General features: G+C 31.6%; 1 long non-coding RNA gene across 2 annotated transcripts in view; it reads right to left on the bottom strand.

The window, feature by feature from the left end:
* The window catches only part of LOC148613261 (uncharacterized), a 76196-nt gene extending 70112 nt beyond the window's left edge, over window positions 1-6084 (bottom strand). For both annotated transcript variants that reach the window (XR_015923311.1, XR_015923310.1), the window contains exon 1: window positions 5998-6084. This is a non-coding gene — a long non-coding RNA (uncharacterized LOC148613261). The remainder of the gene's footprint in view (window positions 1-5997) is intronic.
* Between the last annotated feature and the right edge of the window lie 13368 nt (window positions 6085-19452).

Below are 19452 nucleotides of genomic sequence, written 5' to 3'. Positions count from 1 at the left end.
TCTAGGTCTACCTCCTTAAATGACCATTCAAAACAGCACATTTCGACTGCTCCTCAGATGGACATTTTGTTTCTTTGCTATGATTGACCTTAGAATACTGACTAAATTATTTGCCTTGATTTTCACACAAATTTCCAATAATTTGTACCAAATTAAATTTGTGACAGAGTTAACACGAAATTTATGTGAGTTGATCTTTCAAGTGAATTTCATGTGGACTTTTGATGTGGAATTCTTATTAAGTTAATTTTACATCAAAATCATATGAATTTCATGTTAAGTTCACATGAATTTTATGTGCATTGTGATTCATGTAAATTTTACATGAACAATATATGCCTATTTATACAAGTCCAAAAGATGCACAAGGTTAAGGAGTTTTATCCCCTCAATCAAAACAAACATGTAAAGTACACTGAACTTGTCATGCTTATTTTAGCATGGTGTCCTTTTCAATACATCCTATTACATTCCTCAATGCCAATTACTTGTTTTTAAGGCCATGGTAAAAATTATTTGGTGAACAGATCCACCTTTTAAAAAGTTTGAAGGATGGGTTTGGAATCAGTCATGTCTCCTTTTTTTTTGTTGGGATTGGGTTCTTGGATGAATTCTTGACTGTTTTAACCAAAATGAAACCATAATTTTAAGTCTGTTGAAGTATTTGTAGTTGATAATAAATATCGTTTTTAGCATTTACATGCTTTTTTTTGTATACAAATTAACATCCTTAAACTGGATATTTCTTGTTTTATCCTGTTTCATAAACATATGTTCCATTTTCAAAATGAAAAGAGTTAGGTTTAGTTCAAGACAGAGGAGAAAGTGAGGCATAGCATTCAATTTTATTCAAGTTTCCATTAAAAACAAAATTTAGATAATAAAAATAGTTATGAAACCAACATGTACCATAAGAGAAGAGCCTGAACAGACTCGGCTGATTAGGGGCTAGGCAATTAAGAAATAATTCATGGAGGGGATAGATTTGTACTCATCTCGACATGGGTACGTCATGTATATTCTATTATTTATTACCGAGCGACAATGAGGTGTTAAATGAGAATATAAATGCCAAACCCATGTTAAAATGAGTACAAATCTATCCCCCGGAAGGAATTATTTTTTTTCTAATATGAAAAATACAGTAACTTTTGTGACAAAAATTTCCCTAATCATAACCAAAATAACGGCTGTTCTGTTTAACCTCCTCTGTATGGAAGTTGGTTTAATTAAGAAATAAATTTGTATATTTATGTCATCCTATGTGTTAAATGTGTGTATTTATATAATTGATTTCAATTAGGTAACCTCTCAGCCATTAAATCATTGCATAAACGTTTTTAAATGAGTGTTTTGTCTCGGAGCTACAGCGAAAGAAAATAGACAGTGGGCAGGTGCGAAAGGTGGGGTTGTACCAACATATACTGTTTGACGATATGAAGACGTCATATTAGAGAAGACTGTAACCAAAGATTTTTATAGTATGGCCTTAATGTCTATATTTTGAATATTAATGAAAAAATATCATTATGGTAATGTTAATCTGATAAGGTATGGGGCAGGATGCATTAGTGAAAACCATTCATTAAAATTCTGAAGTACTTTATGTCTAGAGAGGTTGGATGAGGTTAACTATGTAAATAATGAACCAAACAAAAAGCAATGATTTACCATACAAAGATGGACTTTGTGCATTATTTTGTTTTTATTGTGAGTATTATTTTTTTATTCCTCTTTATAGCTAGGAACCTTGAATTATTTTTTTACTTTGATATCTTTGAATGGTTTAAGGAGGAGTGTTTTAGGTGGATAGAATCCTAATTTTTTTTAGGCTAGGAGTGGGGGGGGGGGGGTTGATTGAGTGGTGGTTTTTATAACAACAGTTAAAATTTGATTCTATTGGCCGTTCTTTTCTTTGTTTTCTATGAAGTGGACATAAAGTTCAAGAGACTTTATAATATATTCTAGTATCTGTTAGAGTTGGATATATTTTTTTTAATTTAGGTGTAATGATTACATCATGCACAACCTTAAAGTACATACATGTAGCATATTTGATACAAAATAAAGAGTACATGTCTTTCTTCGACTGAATGCTGTTGACCAGGAAATACTTGCATGGTCTTTTTGTGACTTTGCTTATCAATTTATTGATAGCGAAGTCTGAAAAATTGGAATTATCAATAGTAGAATTATTGATACCCTATTTGGGGCAGGTCTGAAACTTCATAACAATATCAAGATACATGTATATAACTCAGGTTTCTTTGCTTGAAACAGTAAGTGATCATGAGTTATCTCCCTTTGTTGAACATCTTAATCCAAATTTGTTTAAACTGCATAAGAAACATATATTTTCCTACATTGTAATTAAGTAGTCATCTTTGTAAGAATCATGCAAATTCTGTAATATGTGATACACCCTAAAAAAGACTACATATTTTTTATTTTTGTAATTAAGTTGTTTTATGGGTTTTTATCATGAAATGTGTAATTATTCATTCCAATTTGTCTGCTCTTAGGAGATAATCAACATTGAAAATCCAATAGATTCTATTGAATTTGAGTGTCATTTACATAGTTATCTCCCTTAATTTTGGAAACCTACAGTGCATTCTTTATAATTTTTATCTCTTAAGAACATGGGATGTATGAAAAACAAAATATTAATTTCTGATTACTATGGCAACTCCAACAAAATATCAAAAATAAATGTGTGTGCACTTTCCAACCATGTATCACATTTTGCATGATTCTTAGGTGGAGTGCTACGTAAGTTCTTAAAGTAAAATTTTGTAAATATGAAAGATTGATTTATTCAGTTTTGCTTATTGGACATGTAGAGATACATGTAGTTATACATGTAGGTTTAGATATGAAGTACTACATGTACTTGTTATGACCTTGAATGGCACAATGGATGAAGTGATATTTGCCAATAAATACATTCTTTGTAGTGTTTTTGAAATTGTACTTTTAACATATGGATGATGTTAGGATCGAGATATACATGTAGGAGTACACGTATCTGTATTGACAAATTGTAAATTTATTTGACATGAATCTTATGGGCAGACTGAATTATGCTGTATTGCATACTGCATTTCCTTGTATAGACTTACTTATATATTAAATGCACACACTACTTATGATAAAGATGATTTATGGTGTAGAAAAAACCACCAAACTAAGGGTGATTTTTTTGGTCTACATATGCTATATTTTTATGTCTTTTCTTGTATTCAGATTTTTTTTAATCTTGCAAAGTGCCAATTTCATACACAGTCTATGTAATTTTTATCTCAAAAGAGCAACTTTCAAATGACAAACTAAGACCAGTTTAGTGGTCTAACTGTGTCTGAATTAGAAATAAAAGTTAATTGATGGGTTTTTGACATGCATGAATCACTTCCTGTCTGATTTTTGTAAAGACTGGTACTTACATTGACAATACAAGTTATTGTTCTTTTATTTTACTTCTAAGAAATGCAGAGTAACTAGATTTTAATCTTCTTCCTTTGCAACTATGACAACGGATACCACTTAACTGTAATTGAAATGTTCATTGACAATTATATCAATTCATTCTAATATTTTTAAATTTTATTTCAGGTAAGTGATCATGTGATCCTCAACCATTAAAATGAGTAAAGGAATGCGAAGATCATACGCCATCAAAAGGTAAGGTGGTGGGGAAACCCTTGGATCGGGGATTGGTGTCCTAATTTTCCTCAAACCAATAATGGTTTAAGTTATGTTGTGAATCCAGTTACATATTGGTTTAATGCATAACTGTGAGGCCAATTATATGGAAAAGAATGAAGTTTCAGGCTTCCAAAAAAAAAAAAAAAAAGACGATGGAAATCCATTCAACAAAATTTTTTTTTCAGCTCATTGCAGTGCCAAATTTTTAATTGGAATGAAAAACTCTTGAATGGCTTGGCTACATTTCCTTCTATTAAATACAGTTTATTAATATTTTATTTCTAAAGAAAAATGAAATTGATATGGTGATCTACGTATCTAGCAGCTGTTTATCTCTGCAAAAAACTCTAATGATAATGAAAATAAATACTTTATTTCAAGATGGTTACTTTGTTTAAGAGTACAACAAATCCTAAAAAAAATCAGAGGTAAATTTAAATGCCACCAAATGAGTATGTAATTCGTAAGTGCATGCACTCCTGTGTAGTTGTCTCTTTGACAAATATACCATACCTATTCTGTTATATTTCATTTATCGTTTAACTTCATATACATGAAGCTGATATTATTCTTTTGTCTGTGAGTCTAATGGGAAGATTTTTAATCTCTCCTTAAAAAGACTCATTCCTTTTTCACTCCTATTTTCATTTTTGAGGGTAGTCCAAAGAGAAGGACCAGAGTTAACAAAAATATATCTGAATAGTAAAACTTAGAGACTTGACTAACATCTTATTTACATGTACGTTCATTTGTATAGAATTTAAGGATACCAACAAAGTCCAACATTTTTTGAATTCAATCATTTTGAAAGAGAAGTGTTATTGAGTTGGAAAAATATTCAGCTCTGATTGAAAATGAATGTAGGTAAGATTGAATTACCTTCCTTTGTCTTAAAAAGTTTATTTAGATACATGTTACTTAATTAGTATTCTGACTAGTACTGAAATCCCAATGCCACTGGTCTTGCACATACAATATTACACACAGCATTTATAGAACTGGAACAAAGATTTTTTTATTTCTTTTGTGGAAGACATAAGATTGTGAGACAAGAGTTGTCTTTCTTTTGCCATGTAATTGCTCTAAAGATATAGAGTGATCTCTAATGATACATTCACTGAAGTTAATATGATTTATAAGCCACTGTGATCATCCATTTCAAAGGATTTTGAGAACTGGGAATTGTAGAAGAGCTATGAGTGCTTAGTTTATATTGACAAGAATGTTTCATGCAGTGACTGTTCTGGAGATATTGGTAATGATTATAAATTAATCATTTCTTCAGAATGTAAAAACTGTATGTAGAAACTAAAAATTTTGATAATTTATCAAAATTTAGATAGGCTCGGAAAATTTTGATGTAATTGAGTTTTAAACACACCCTCCCCAAATGAAATAACCTATGTTTAAGGTTATTCGTCAAAATTTGAATACAAAATGATGTTATTTAATGAACTTAAATGCCAATATAACTTGCACAAGCTGAAAACTGTTGTTGATTAAGGTTTACTCAGTATTGATATTGTACTTTTATTTCATACAGTCTTTTTTTCCTTAAGATATAACAAGCCTTTTGATGGAAATTAGTTTCGAGCACACTTCCCCCTCCAATTAGGATTAAATTTTACCAGATTGTCATGGTAAGAAATAATCAGGATGGGCAGTTCATCATACAATCTAATTAGAATTAGGTCTTGCTCTCTCATTTATTGATATGCCATGTATCAGTGAACGGGATGCATTCATGATTGAGTAATTGTTGGGGTTTTACTCCCCAGCAGCAATATTTCAGCTACATTCAGGGTGCATTCAAGTGAGAGATCTAATTTTAATTACAGTGAATGGTAAAGATAGATGTTTCACTTAAAGCAATAAATATGAATAAAATGTTTTTCTCTGAGTCAAAGCACAGCATAAGATCAATTCAAACACATTAGACAATACATAAAGAAAATGCCTGTCTATTGCAGTCTAATTGCAGAGAGAGGATTTAAAAAAAAAAACCAGCTTTTGTTTATTAATGAAATTTATTTTTCTTTTATTCAATTTTTGTTTAATTGGTCATTTCGTCTCATTTAAGAATACACAAGTTGTCTGCCAGTGAATCTTAACCTTCAATATTAATCAATCCATCAATCATTTCTTCTACTTATACTTGTAGTGATTTCATAACGGAAATTTTTCACTTGAAAAATTTGACTATCAAAATATTGAATTGATCGTCAAAATTATCAAAATATTGTTTTTGGTCTTAACTTAATTAGCTGTATAAAGTATGTAAATGTTGCTTACCTTGGCTACAGGATTTAGCTTCAGTGGAAACGTTTTTGTCTTGTATCACGATTACTGATCATAACAGTAGATAGCATCTCCGACTCCATTAATCTATAGCTATTGATTGGCTTGGATAGACTTTACCGCTTGTTTTTTTTTAATTTCGTACATATGCTGTTTAATGCTAATGCTAAATGACACTTTTTAAATTTGAAAATGACACATTAAAAAAACGAGTGCTATTATATTTCATATTTTATGTAGTGGCTTTATTGCTTATCAATAATTCTGAGTTTACGACCACTTTCCCAATGAATAATTGTATTGCATTACATTGTCAGCAAATTGAAAATGAATAACTGCATTATGTCAGAAAAAACCTTAAGTTGCACAACGAGGGTATGAAAGTATGTAAAGGTCAGGAAATGATAATATTATTTTCTATGTGGGGTGGTTCAGATCTCCATGGGGATTATACAATTGTATCTAAGTGTTTTTAGAAAACAAAACAATCATGTCCAACTAAAATCAACTAAATCAAACCAAAGCAAGAAATAATGATTTTGGTTGACGCCATTTATCAACTTCCTGTATTAGTGTATATGTCAATTTTTTTCGTTTGGAGATTCAGATCTGTATATTTTTTTGCAGTTTCTGTGGCTGAGATAGCTGGATGTGTTGCTTTGGTAGTCAGCTTTCCATTTCTGTATACCATACCTTCTGTGCAGGTTCTATATTTCCTTCTGAAAAATTAAGTTTTAAGCTCTAGTTTATTATTTATGTTAAGAATTTTCAGGTAGAGAACAGGCTTGATTTTGAGGTGAGGTCAGTAGTTCAAATTTCAAGGTCATATAAGCTTTCAGAAAATCAATAAAAAGGTTCCAGATACATAACTTTTCAAAGCTTTTGTGTATTTTCATGAAACTTACACTTGTTGATAATAGTAGGTCAAAAATTAAAGGTCATGTGCACATCAAGAAATGCAATATTTTTGAAGTAAAAATTGGTTTCAGGTGCATAACTTCTAAAAGTTTTGTGCACAATTTTTTTCATGAAACTTATAAATGTTTCAGCAAAGATAACTAAAAACAAAGAGAGAGAAGTGTGGGCAAATCAAGTGTATCATTATACCACATCCTGTTCCAGCATCAATTCTAGTCTGTAAATATGATGTTTCTAATGTAAACAATTTTCTTCATTCCCGTAAAAACCTTCCTAGACTACAAGTCTATACATTTTGATACTGTTAATGTAAAAACTAACAAGGTGGTCAATATATCTTTAAAGTTTTGTTTACTTCTCTCTGTCAAAACTATTATGCAGTATATGCCAGTGAACAGAAAAAAAAAAACAAAACAAAAAAACATGATTCATTTTTTTTTCTCGTAAAAAAAACAAAGCTCTTTCAATTGTCAAGCAAACAGTCATTTTACTTAGAGTACATGTAGCATTACGTTGCTACACTTGACAGGCCAAGTGGTATACAGTGGCACATGGCAAATTATAGCAGTATTTTTTTTTTCTCAGAAGGTTGGCAATTAAGATTTATCAGCATAAGTTTGAATTGAAATTTTTTTCTCAGTATTAAAGACACTTTTAAAAGAACAACAATTACCTCATCACTTACTTATTCCTTTAACTACAATACATTGCATTGTCTACTTTTATTCAAGGAGAAGTCAAAACAAAAATTTTGATGAAAGACAAATTTTATGCCTGAGATGTATGAGTCCTTTGTAAATATTGAATTTGAAAATGAATAGTCGTAAGCATGACAAAATAAATGGAAAGATGGCAGCTTACTTCAAGAGTGTGTTTCAACATATCTGTTCTTTTTTCATTGGAATGAGTAGATGAGAGCACACTTCCTTTTATTTAACAGAGAACTTACTGGATTTATTAGGAGATACCTGTGGTTTCCAAGGTTATAGGTACACAAAACCCTTACTTTCATCCACTTTCAAAGAGCTGATTTATTGTGTATTTAAAAGCAAATGTTAACAAACTAGAATCTGTATCCAAAGCTTTTTGTCGTCAACCATGGCAAGCTTGCTGGTTCTAACAGGACAAGTGACAGGAAGTTGATTTGCCATGCTTACTTTGCCCATTACTGCTTACTATGCTTAAAGGCAATTAAATGATTCATGGAGAATTGATTTTGCTTCTAAATTTCATGAATTTTTTCATTAGTTTTGAAAAAGAAGTAAATTAATGGAATATGTTGAATATGGTTGACATAAGTACAAATCATTTTTGCTTTGTTTGGTGTTTCTGCTCTTTAGAATGCTTGTCCTAGCTAGAGCATTGTTTCTTTTTTATGACTTGAGTCACATTAATAGTACAAGAATATTGAAGAGAAAAAACATGGGAAAAAAAGTTTGAATAAACTTGAAGTTGATATGAGTGCAGTGATAAATTTTTCTGGATTTTTTAATCTGCTTTTCAAAAAGTGCTTATTATGGTAAAGTGGGATATTGCATCATTGTTTTGTTTCTATTCATAGCTTGAAGTCTACTAGGAATTCACTATTGAAAAGGAGAGAATTTATTGTAAATGTTGAATGTGGTTGACATCAGTACAACTTATTGTTATTTTGGATATTTCATATTTGGTTTTAAAGTAATATTTTAAATGGAATGGAAAACAGCATTACTATTAACTTGAAAAGTTAACAGGGTGTTAATTTTACCATTTTTTGCTTCAGATATTATGGGTGATTGTTGATATTGCCGTCTTACATCACAATTTCTAAAACTAATTAAAAAAGCAATTTTGTATATGTATGTGTATGTATGTTATTTTCATGGACATGTAGCTAAAATTACCCTCTTGCAAATATTACCATGTTAACAGTATTCAACACCTTTGCTCTCTTTGGTTCTAGTAGGTTGATTGCAAACAAAGAAAAAACATAAGATTGCATTTAAGAACCAGTCCATATAAAATTCAGTCACTGCCCATGGAAGAGGTGATTCATGGTGATGAAAAACCCATAGAAAAGTATCCTTGTTTTGGGGTTTATATTTGTTATATTTTAGGTAACAATAGTCCTTTCTGTATTCATGCAGACATTTATTTGTGAGAAAGAGTAATCAAGGGAACCAAGATTCTAGCAGAAATCAAATGAATGTGATCCAGGGACATAGACCTGACATGGAAAAAAGACAAAAACAACAAAGAACATGAAGTAACTAAAATCATACATACAAAGTAACAAAAGTAAATGAGCAACACGGACTACACTAAAAACTGGGAGCATGGACCAGGTGCACTGGTAGGGTAAGTGTTTTGAGAAAACAGAACAATCTTGGCAAACTATTATGAAATTATGATTTTGGTTGATGCCATTTATCAACTTCTTGTATGAATGGGATTCTACTTAGCATGAAAATGTGTGCAACTCCATGATAGTTTTCTATTCTACTACCAACTAGTTTGAAGGTTTGTTTGTTCTTGTCAAATCTAGTAACACGATAGTTGTCGTCATCTTATAGAATGTGGACAATCAGTGTCACGTACACAGTCTTCGGAAACTCTGAACTGACAAAGTTTATAAATGTGTTAATATTTTGTTTTTATTATCTGTTAGAATGGTTCCCTGGAGCTAAACAATGACAGTTAGATTGTGTTTTGTTAGAATTGATTTTTTAAAGAAGATAATTAAGTTTTTCCTGGAAGCAGGACAGTGGTCGATTCACATTACTTGAGATGGAAGTTTTGGAACATTTCAGTAGCCTTTTAATAACAGTTCTCCTCTGAGGACAGAGGAGTTTTGATGAATTATTTTATTGGAAGGGTCGGGTGAAATTTAAAAACATTTTTTTAATTATTCGGTTAGCTAATGGCTAAGTTTGCCTTTGTAGAGGTTATAATGAGATTAAGTTGTTGACTTTACAGAAAAAAAATGATTTATGAACTATAAATGATGTGTAAAGCTACTGTTAAGGTATAAACCAGTAGTAAATTGGTAAGGAGATTATAAAGGAGAAGGAGCATGAAGGGCTTTTATTTGTCCAAAATACAATTAAATATTTATCATCAATTGTTTGAAAGTGTTTGCTGTGAATTTGGAGACTTGAATCCATAGCAACTGGGACACTATAAGGATTTAGGATATTTATGTCTCCTCCCACTTTGGTCGGTAGATATATTTTTTGTCCTGTCTGTCACACTTTTGTCACCACAATGTCTTGGATTGATTGATTGATTGATTAGTGCTTAACACCCAAGCAGCAATATTTCAGCTATATCCAGCAATCAAAACAACTTCTTGGCAACTACTGCACCAAATCTAATAAATCTTTGCAGGTAGTTAGGACATGTTATGTGGTTGTACCAGAAATTTATGATCTACAGATTTTTGTTGGAGTTATACCCCTTTGAATTATGGAATCAAAGGGGGGTATTGAGGAGGAGACATTTATTTTTGTAGGCGAAAACAAGCTTTAATACCTGCATTAAAATGACATTAAAACAAATTAATGTTTGCTTAAGTGTAGAAATTCCATTGTTAAAATAAAAAATTTTCATTGATATTGTACTGTTAGCCACCTTCAAATTTATTTGTGGAAGGCACAAATTATCCAGATTGTTTATGAAGTCAGACTGTTACCTGGACAACTAAGGTATAGATTTACATCACATGCAATGATGAAGTTCAGAGTTTGTCTTCCTTAGAATAAGGAGGTACAACTAGGGTAAGGGACACACCTCTTACATTGGAATGTTTGTATTCAGCATTTTACATCAATGTCATGTAAGCATCAAAGTAACTTGGACTGATTTTATTTTTTTTTAAAATGAAATCTTGATAGGCTTTGGTGAGATTGAGTATAATACAATCATATCACTGATTTCACGAGTTATGTCCTTTACCTAAGGTCTACCTTCTTAAATGAGACCCAACTTGGGAACTGTCTTTGATATTTTACTGGAAGTAGCTCACACAATTGACTGGTGACTGAATTCATTGGTATTTGAATTTGTGTCTGAAAGGAAGTTTAAATCTCCTAAAAACTACCAACAGTAGTGATAATTCAAACCAGGAAAACCTATGAAACTCTATTTCTTAAATGTTATTTGCTGTTATAATGCTACCAGTCAATACACATGTTGATCAGTTCAATAGGTATTTGAATCTATGTCTGATAAAAAGTTTTAAAAAGTTTAAATCTCCTTTCTGATTGTCCACTAACTAAAGCAGTTGATCACTCTATCTTCTGAACTTTATTGTTATTTTTGCTGTAAACCATATGGAATGTGTGATTTAAATGAAGAAGAATATACAACATAAAAAAGGAACATTTTAAAAGAAATGGAATGTTGATGTTCTTGCAAAAAACTTTTATTTATTTCATAACTGCTGCTGTAGGCGAAATGTCTTTCTTTTCAAACAACAGCTTTTTTTCAGTATTGCTGCTTTCATCAAGGTATTTGAATGATGTATATACTTTAAAAGCTTTGAAAGCAACATATTTAATTGGCAAATAGCTCATTAATTTTTAATGAACTTCAACAGTGTCAGACTGCTAATTTGTTGGTTTGACACTTCTGCAGTGTTAGAAACTTGTGTTTCAGACTTTTGTTTCCAAACCACACTTTTTAATAATGACAGCTTACCAACAGAAAACCACGATGTCATTCTGATGGGAATTTCCTGATGGAAAGTTTTAAACCCTTTTTTGCTCTTCCATCACTTCTGCTGTCGGCTAAAGTTTCAATAAAATGGGAGAAATTTTATTCCCACAATCATGCAAATCATTGGTTTATTCTCTGGAAAGTATCTGATATTTGAGTAAATCTAATGGAGAGATGGAGAATTGGAAAATATAACTCCTTTTTTTCTAACAACTGGAGCCATTAGTGTAGCTTTTTAGTAGACCCCAGGGAGTAAGGAGAGATCAAATTAAAGGGAAGTAATTATTCGTTTAGTACCATAATTTCTGTTTAAGACATAATAGTTGTACTGTTACGTTACATGAGTAACGTACAGTACTTAACACTGCTAAAGAAATTTATGCCATGACCCAATATAATAACGATCTGCAGAAGATTTGAGGAATACGGTTAAAACCTGTCTAAACCAAATACCTTTGAAATGTAGAATTTGTTTGGTTTAGACAGGTATTCAGTTTATCCAGGTTCAAATTACATTTAAACTGATATGAGGAGATCTCAAAAAGGTGTCTGGTTTAGACAGGTTGTAGTGTATTCATTGGTTGGTTTAGACAGGTTTTCTTGGTTTTCAGTGTCTGGTTTAGACAGGTTTTTACTGTATTTAAGGTTTTGTTTAGACAGGTTTTTAGTTTATAGATAGGTTTCACTGTATTATTAGAATGGGCTGTAGCATTGTGGCAGTGTTCTATCCTAGTCACCACGTTGTCTTCATAGATAGGTTTCACTGTATTATTAGAATGGGCTGTAGCATTGTGGCAGTGTTCTATCCTAGTCACCACGTTGTCTTCACATTTTATCTGTAGCTGTATTTTATTCTGTTGTCTACATCATGTATGTGGGTCTTCTTTGTTTCCTGTTTTGCTTTTTGGTTGTGTTTTGTACTTTTGTTTAATGATTTGGTTTATTTTTTCTGTTTTGTTGTGTATTTAGCCAGAATATATTTTAAAAGCCAGGTTGCAAACACTGAACATAAATTTACTAAGATGGAAGAGATTTTCAAGCTTCACCCTGTTAGTATGTTCAATTTTCAAAATGGAAGTCTAGTTTTTAGTACCTTCTTCCTTGAAAAATATGTAAGGTATGCTGATTATTTGGAGTGTCTTAAAAGCATCGGTTCTATAATAAAAACTGTGGAAATTCATTTTTAAAAATAATCATATAATATTGAATTTAAGACAGAAAGACATGTTTGCATGAAGTTATACAAGATACACAAACTACACTAATAATGACTCAATTGACTGCAGTGAATATACATTGATACTTTTGGGAAACTGAAAACCTGTCTAAACTTAACCTATGGTAAACTGAAAACCTGTCCAAAATGAGCCTTTGGTAAACTGAAAACCTGGGTAAACTAAACCCTTGGTAAATTGTAAACCTGGGTAAGCTGAACCTCTGGTAAACTGAAAACCTGGGTATATTGAACCTTTGGTAAGCTGAAAACTAGTCTAAACTGAACCTATGGTAAACTGAAAACCTGTCTAAAATAAACCTTTGGTAAAGTGAAAAGCTGGGTAAACTGAACCTCTGGTAAACTGAAAACCTGTCTAATCTGAAGCTTTGGTAAACTGAAAACTTAACAACCTTAACTAAACTGTAAACCTGTCTGATCCAGACACTTTTTGAAGTGCTCTTCTATTTGTTAAAGATAATTTTAAACCTGGGTAAACTGAACATCTGTCTTTACCGGACAGGTTTATAAAATTCTCAAATCCAAAAGTGTCTTTGAATAGGCAGGTGTTTAAATTATGCAGGCTCTGAAGAGCATCTAGTTTTACTTTTTGAAAAATAAAATGTTCATGAAGACATTGAACCAATACAAAAAAAGCAAGATGCTGGTTATTAAAAGTTATGTTAAATAAATAACATATATTAATATATATATAAATAAATCTAGAATAAATTGTTTGCCAGGTACATATGTATTAGATATTTTGACTCTTTGATTGGCTTTTTTTGGAAGTAAGATTCTCTGTGAAAACACAATTTTCAAAGACGTATGGCTCGTGATTTTTGTGCTTTCTATTTCTTATCTCTTTGATATAGATAGAATGGTTGATATTTGTTGTAAAAACTGACGTGTTTATTATTTTAGCAGTTTGTTTGTGGAAAAAGCTTCTTCGATCTTAATGGATAATTCACACTTCCCCTTTGAGGCCTGTGATTATAGTCATAGAAAAACTTGGCAAAGCACTATCAAATGATAAACCATAATTTTAATAACATACTAGTAACCTGTTATTATAACATCTCTGGCTAATTTGAATTCATGATTTAACAGCCAAGACTTGCTAATTAAAAAGATGACCTCTTTTAATGAAATTAGTGGTATGATATACTCTACAGGTTGTTGACTTGAGAGTGTTTTGTAAGCTTTATCATATAACACCCTAAAAGTGTTTATAATTGAATATTGTGCCTGTTCAACTTTTTTGGTTTAACTTGGGTTATTTCCCCTTAAGCAGTGTGATTTACATTATGAAGAGTTATCTCCAATTCGAAGTTGTCTTTGTCTTATAAATTGACTGCAGTTTAATGTTCTTGCTGCAAAATTACCAGTATTTATTATCATATTTTTTTTTCAACTTTTCTGACATTCTCTCTTGGTAATTAGATATGCAGGTGACTTTTTTTACCATTAGGTGGTGTTAAATGACCGTTGAATAAACTTTTTAACATATCTGTCTTTACAAATTTTTCTTGTATTTTGTTTTACCTGCTAACCAATCTAAATTAATATTCTTTGGTTGCTATAAGTAGTAGAGATTTTACTTGGTGTTTATTTTATTTATCTATTAGCCTTTATCACCGAAGCCACATTTGTCAGAATTATCAATTTAGATTAATTACATTAACTTCTGAAAAATGATAAACAAAATTGGATTCAAAATCCTGTATAACACTGTTTGTCAGTTTTAATGTGCCATATGAATTATGTTCTATATATACCATTATCTGTTCATTTTGCTGCCTGTCTGTCTGTCTGTCCCTCCAAAAAAAAGACCTTTTTCTTGGTCCGATTTCAAATTTTCTTTTTTATTATTGAATTCTTATGAACATCCCTGGCTGCTGATTTCCAATATCTTTTACAGTTTTTTAGTTTAAAGGTGTCAAAGGGGCTACACTCCAAGTATCTACTCTTTTTTTGGTGCAATTTCAATTTTTAAGGATAAAATTGGAGAAATTTTATTCTAGCAATCATGCAAATCATTGGTTTATTCCCTGGAAAGTATCTGATATTTGAATAGAGAGAAGGAGAAATGGAAAAATTCTTTTTTTTTCTAACAACTGGAAGTGTGTATGAATGTTCATATCCTGAAGTATGTTTGAATGTCCTGATCCTGAGCTTGAAGTGTGTTTGATTGTTCTGGTCCTATGGTGTGTTTGATAGGCTTTCAAGCGGGTCCTTCTTTTCCTAATTTTCCTTATTTTTCAAAAGCAGACCTAATTTTCCTAATAAAAGCAGAAGAATCCTAAAAAAGCCCTATTTTTGTTGAGAAATTCCTTATTTTTCAAATTTTGAAATTTTTGAATAGTAATTTCCCTTTATATTGTTTGTATTAATGGAATCTAGCTTAGCATACTTTCAGAAAATGCATATTATGATCAAATAAACGTTAATTATATTGTTGTTTTTAGCCAGTGGTAAGTAACTTTTTTTTCTTTTAGTATTATAATTGGAAAAGAAAGAAGGTCATCCCTTATTTTTGTGTTAAAAGCCCTAAAAATCCTAAATTTAGCCCTTATTTTTTGAGAATTTTGCTCTAAAAATAGCCCTTATTTTTTTGCAAAAAGTCACTGTTCTGGTCGTGAGGTGTATTTGAATATTCTGGCCCTGAAGTGTGTTTGATTGTCCTGGCCCTGAAGCTTGTATAAATGTTCTGGTTCTGAGGTGTGTTTGATTGTCCTGGTCCTAAAGTGTGTATAAATGTTCTGGTTCTGAGGTGTGTTTGATTGTCCTGGTCCTGAAGTGTGTATAAATGTTCTAGTTCTGAGGTGTGTTTGATTGTCCTTGTCCTGGAGTGTGTATAAATGTTCTGGTTCTGAGGTGTGTTTGATTGTCCTTGTCCTGGAGTGTGTATACATGTTCTGGTTCTGAGGTGTGTTCGATTGTTCTGGTCCTGAAGTGTGCATAAATGTTCTGATCCCTAAGTGTATTTTTAGGTTCTTTTATGACAATATCCTATGCAGACCTACAACTGCTTTCTGATTTATTGTGTATCTCTCAGTTATCTTATAGGCTCTGCTTTACCATTTTTGAAAATATTCACAGGGCATGAGCACTACTCTTTACAAACCTGTGAGACTGTTTCAGGTGTACTGTACTAATTTGATTAAAGGGGTAGGGTTTTAAAACTGAGTGTGGCAGAGGTGTTAGGCTTTCTGGAGATTACTGTTATGTCAATGAGGTTATGTATATTTACTTTTATATTTAAGCAAAATACCTGCTTTGCTTAGTACCATAATCCTTTTAGCCATTTATGTAAAGTGCAGGTTCTTTGCTTAAACATGAGTAGTCGCATAGTAAAATTTTCTAATAAAGGAACTTTGATGTAAAGCCCATCTGCTTTCATCAAAACTTCAAAGCCTTTATTAATTGGCTTTTGTACTAGTTATGCCATAGATTTGTGTTTTAATATCATTAATGAAAAATTTTAGGTAATAAAACATTGAAATGGAGGCTTGTGTCCATGTATATAAAAAGAAAATCAATTCAGCCTTTTGACGATTATTTTCAGGCAGAATCCATAGAAAAGTATTTAATGACTTGCCTTATTAAAGAAAAGCTTTCAAAAATTTTTGAATTATTTTGACGATCTAAAGTACTATTGTCATTGGCAATATTATGGTACTTTGTCCTCAGTGACAGGAACATCAAACTGTCACCATTATGGCGGTAATCACATGATTTATCAAGCGTTACGTGGGTGTATCATAGATTAGGATGAATCCTATCCTTCAGTCGAGAACGCAATATGGCACTATTATATATTCAGAAGTTATAATCATAGAAAAAATATTATGGATTGTCGTTATCTTTTGGTATATTGCAAAAGGGTTTAGACCCTAACATTCGAACAAACGCATTGTGTATGGTGATATGCAGAAAATTTCATTTTATTGCAACTAGGTGCATCAAAACCTTTCTAAACTGAAGCCTGAAAATCAGAATACCTGTCTAAACCAGATGCTTTGAGAAGTCTCTTTATATACTTTAAAATATAGAAATAGGAGATGTGGTATGATTGCCAATAAGGTAGTCATCCTCCAAACAATTAAACTTCACAGTCATCAGTGATGGGCAAAACCCATACCTAAAGCAAGCTGCAAAATGCCAATGGCTTTTGAACCTTTGTAAACTGAACACCTGTCTAAACCAAACCAATCTTTAAGGAGGTAGACCTAGGGTAAGAACATAAATCCTGAAATCAGTGATATGTTTGTACATTGTATCATATTCAATTTCACCAAAGCCAATCAAGCTTTTGTTTGAAACAGAAATCAGTCCTAGTTATTTTGATGCTTACATGAGATTGATGTAAAATGCTGAATATAAAAAGTTCCAATGATTTGTAAGAGTAGTGTCCCAAACCTTAGGTCTACCTCCTTAAGCAAACTATAAAAGAACCTTTGTTAACGGAACACCTGTCTAAACCAAACCAATCCTAAAGTCAAATAAGTGTTAAGTTTATTTAGGTTTTACTGTATTGTTTGTTATAGAAAATTTAGTAAGAGAATCTAGATTTAAGTTAGAGAATTTTGTTGTACATTATACTGAGAAAGTATTTCTGTACACAGCAGAAGAGTTTTGCTTGGTTTTAATATAATCCCTTTGTTTGTCCATCTTTCTGTCTTTCTGTCTTTCCTAATTTTGTCGCAATTATCGTGATCCAAGTGGATATTTGAATTTCAAGTTTTGTATGTGGCTTTGTATAGATGGGGCATTCATTGTAAGCAATTTATTAGCTGTTTAATATCAGCTATGTTTTTTTTGTAGGATTTTGCCATACTTTACTATTTGGAACATGTTAAGCAATGTAATGAAGTATAGTTAAAGATGTCTCAGTTGTTTAGTTTAAGATGTTTGCTCTATGCAAGTTTGAAATTGATGTTAAAGGTCTTCAGAAGGAATATGGTTTGGACAGGATTCTGGTTTATTCAGAGCCTGGATTCAGCAGGTTTTACTGTGTGTTGGAACTACCTTTGTATAGCATGCTCTCTTTGAGTGCTGGATCATGGGTTTGATCCCTGATTGAGTCATAACAATAACACTGCATACACATGGCTTACAGGGGACAGAGTGATGTCTGGTTGGCTCAGAGTATAATATGACTGAGTTGGATGACGTAACTATACATATGGGCTATTGCTCCTGTGAGCTAGCACAATAAAAATTTGTACTCAGCTTGTATGACTAGTACAAAGCAGGTTGACTTGTATGGTGAAATGCTCTTGTCCCAAAAAGCATGAAATAACTGCAATATGATGTACAATCAGAACCACTCCAGAAACTATCAGTACTATCCAGTGCATTGTCTTTTTCACTATGGGAGAAAATTTGTCTTCTGTATTTTACTAAGGGAGATAATTTGTTTTCTGCATTTCATGAGGAAATGATTTGGCAGCTACACATACTGTAGGGAAATAATTTGTGTTTTCTACATTTCACAAAGGATATATTTTTTCTTCTGCATTTGTCTTCGGCAATTTACTAAGGAAGATAATTTGTCTAGTGCTTGTCAAATTCATAATTTACGGGCATGAAGTGGAATCTATATCTAGATCTATGTTTATTTAGAAATGTGCAGTCAAATATTTTTCTGAACCCATTATCCCCTGTTTTTTTCTGATTTTTCGGTTAAGCTTCCAATATTAAAAGCAATATATTCTAATTAGAATTTAAATTACATTCCTCCGATGAATATATTCTTCAATAAATTACCTCAGATTAGCATTTGATACTGTGATCTGCCTCGGTACTTTTGATTTCAAAGGGAGATTTTAATGACTCGCATGTAATTGGTGATCTCTGGTTTAATATATGAGAAAGAACTTAGTTCATAAAGGAAAGAAACTGCTTTGGGTTAGAAACCAGATGCAGAAAGTTTTCTTGTTCAGGTGTTTGTGAGTTTGGTATGTCACCTTGTTACTCGTTAAGTACTGCTGTGTCAATCTGATGAAGGAAAGAGATGTGTTTTGGGAATGATTATTTTAGCTGATTTCATGAGCAAGAAAAAAGCAAAAAACCTAGCAAAAAAGATGGCCATGAATTGTTTCCTCCATAATGGAATACATGTTAAGACAAATATTGGTTGTAATTACGATTGGTTGTCGAAATTGAATTGAGGTCCCAAAATGTTAATTTACCTATCCACAAAAATAAGTTAAATTTCATTGAGAAAAAAACTTACTTTTCAATTGAGTCTAACTTAAAATAAACAAGTTTAGTTGCTGGAATCAGTAAGATTCAGACAAAATTGAAAATAATGAATCTTGCTCAGAAAAAACATACAAATTTGACAATGTGGGCACATTGTTTATGGTCTATTATAGACAAATTGACAGTTCATTCATCTTAGAAGTGTCAGAAGATGCTTAAATGCCAGTTCCAAGTTACCATAGAATAATAAGGGAAAAGTGAGTTATTTCTCTTTGATAATGAAATTGCAATGCATTTTATATAATTCAAACCTCCATTTACTGACATTTGAAAAAGTAATGAACACATTTTCTGCATCATTGAAAGGCTTGTTTTTTTTCTGCCATGATTTAATCACTGCTCAATATAGCTAC

The sequence above is a fragment of the Perna viridis genome, chromosome 6 (assembly GCF_037379345.1).
Source record: "Perna viridis isolate PV_CMFRI_1.1 ecotype Kerala chromosome 6, ASM3737934v1, whole genome shotgun sequence".
In the NCBI taxonomy this organism is placed as follows: domain Eukaryota; kingdom Metazoa; phylum Mollusca; class Bivalvia; order Mytilida; family Mytilidae; genus Perna; species Perna viridis.
The sequence above is the reverse complement of the archived record's forward strand: the minus strand, read 5'-3'. Positions and strand labels throughout refer to the sequence as shown.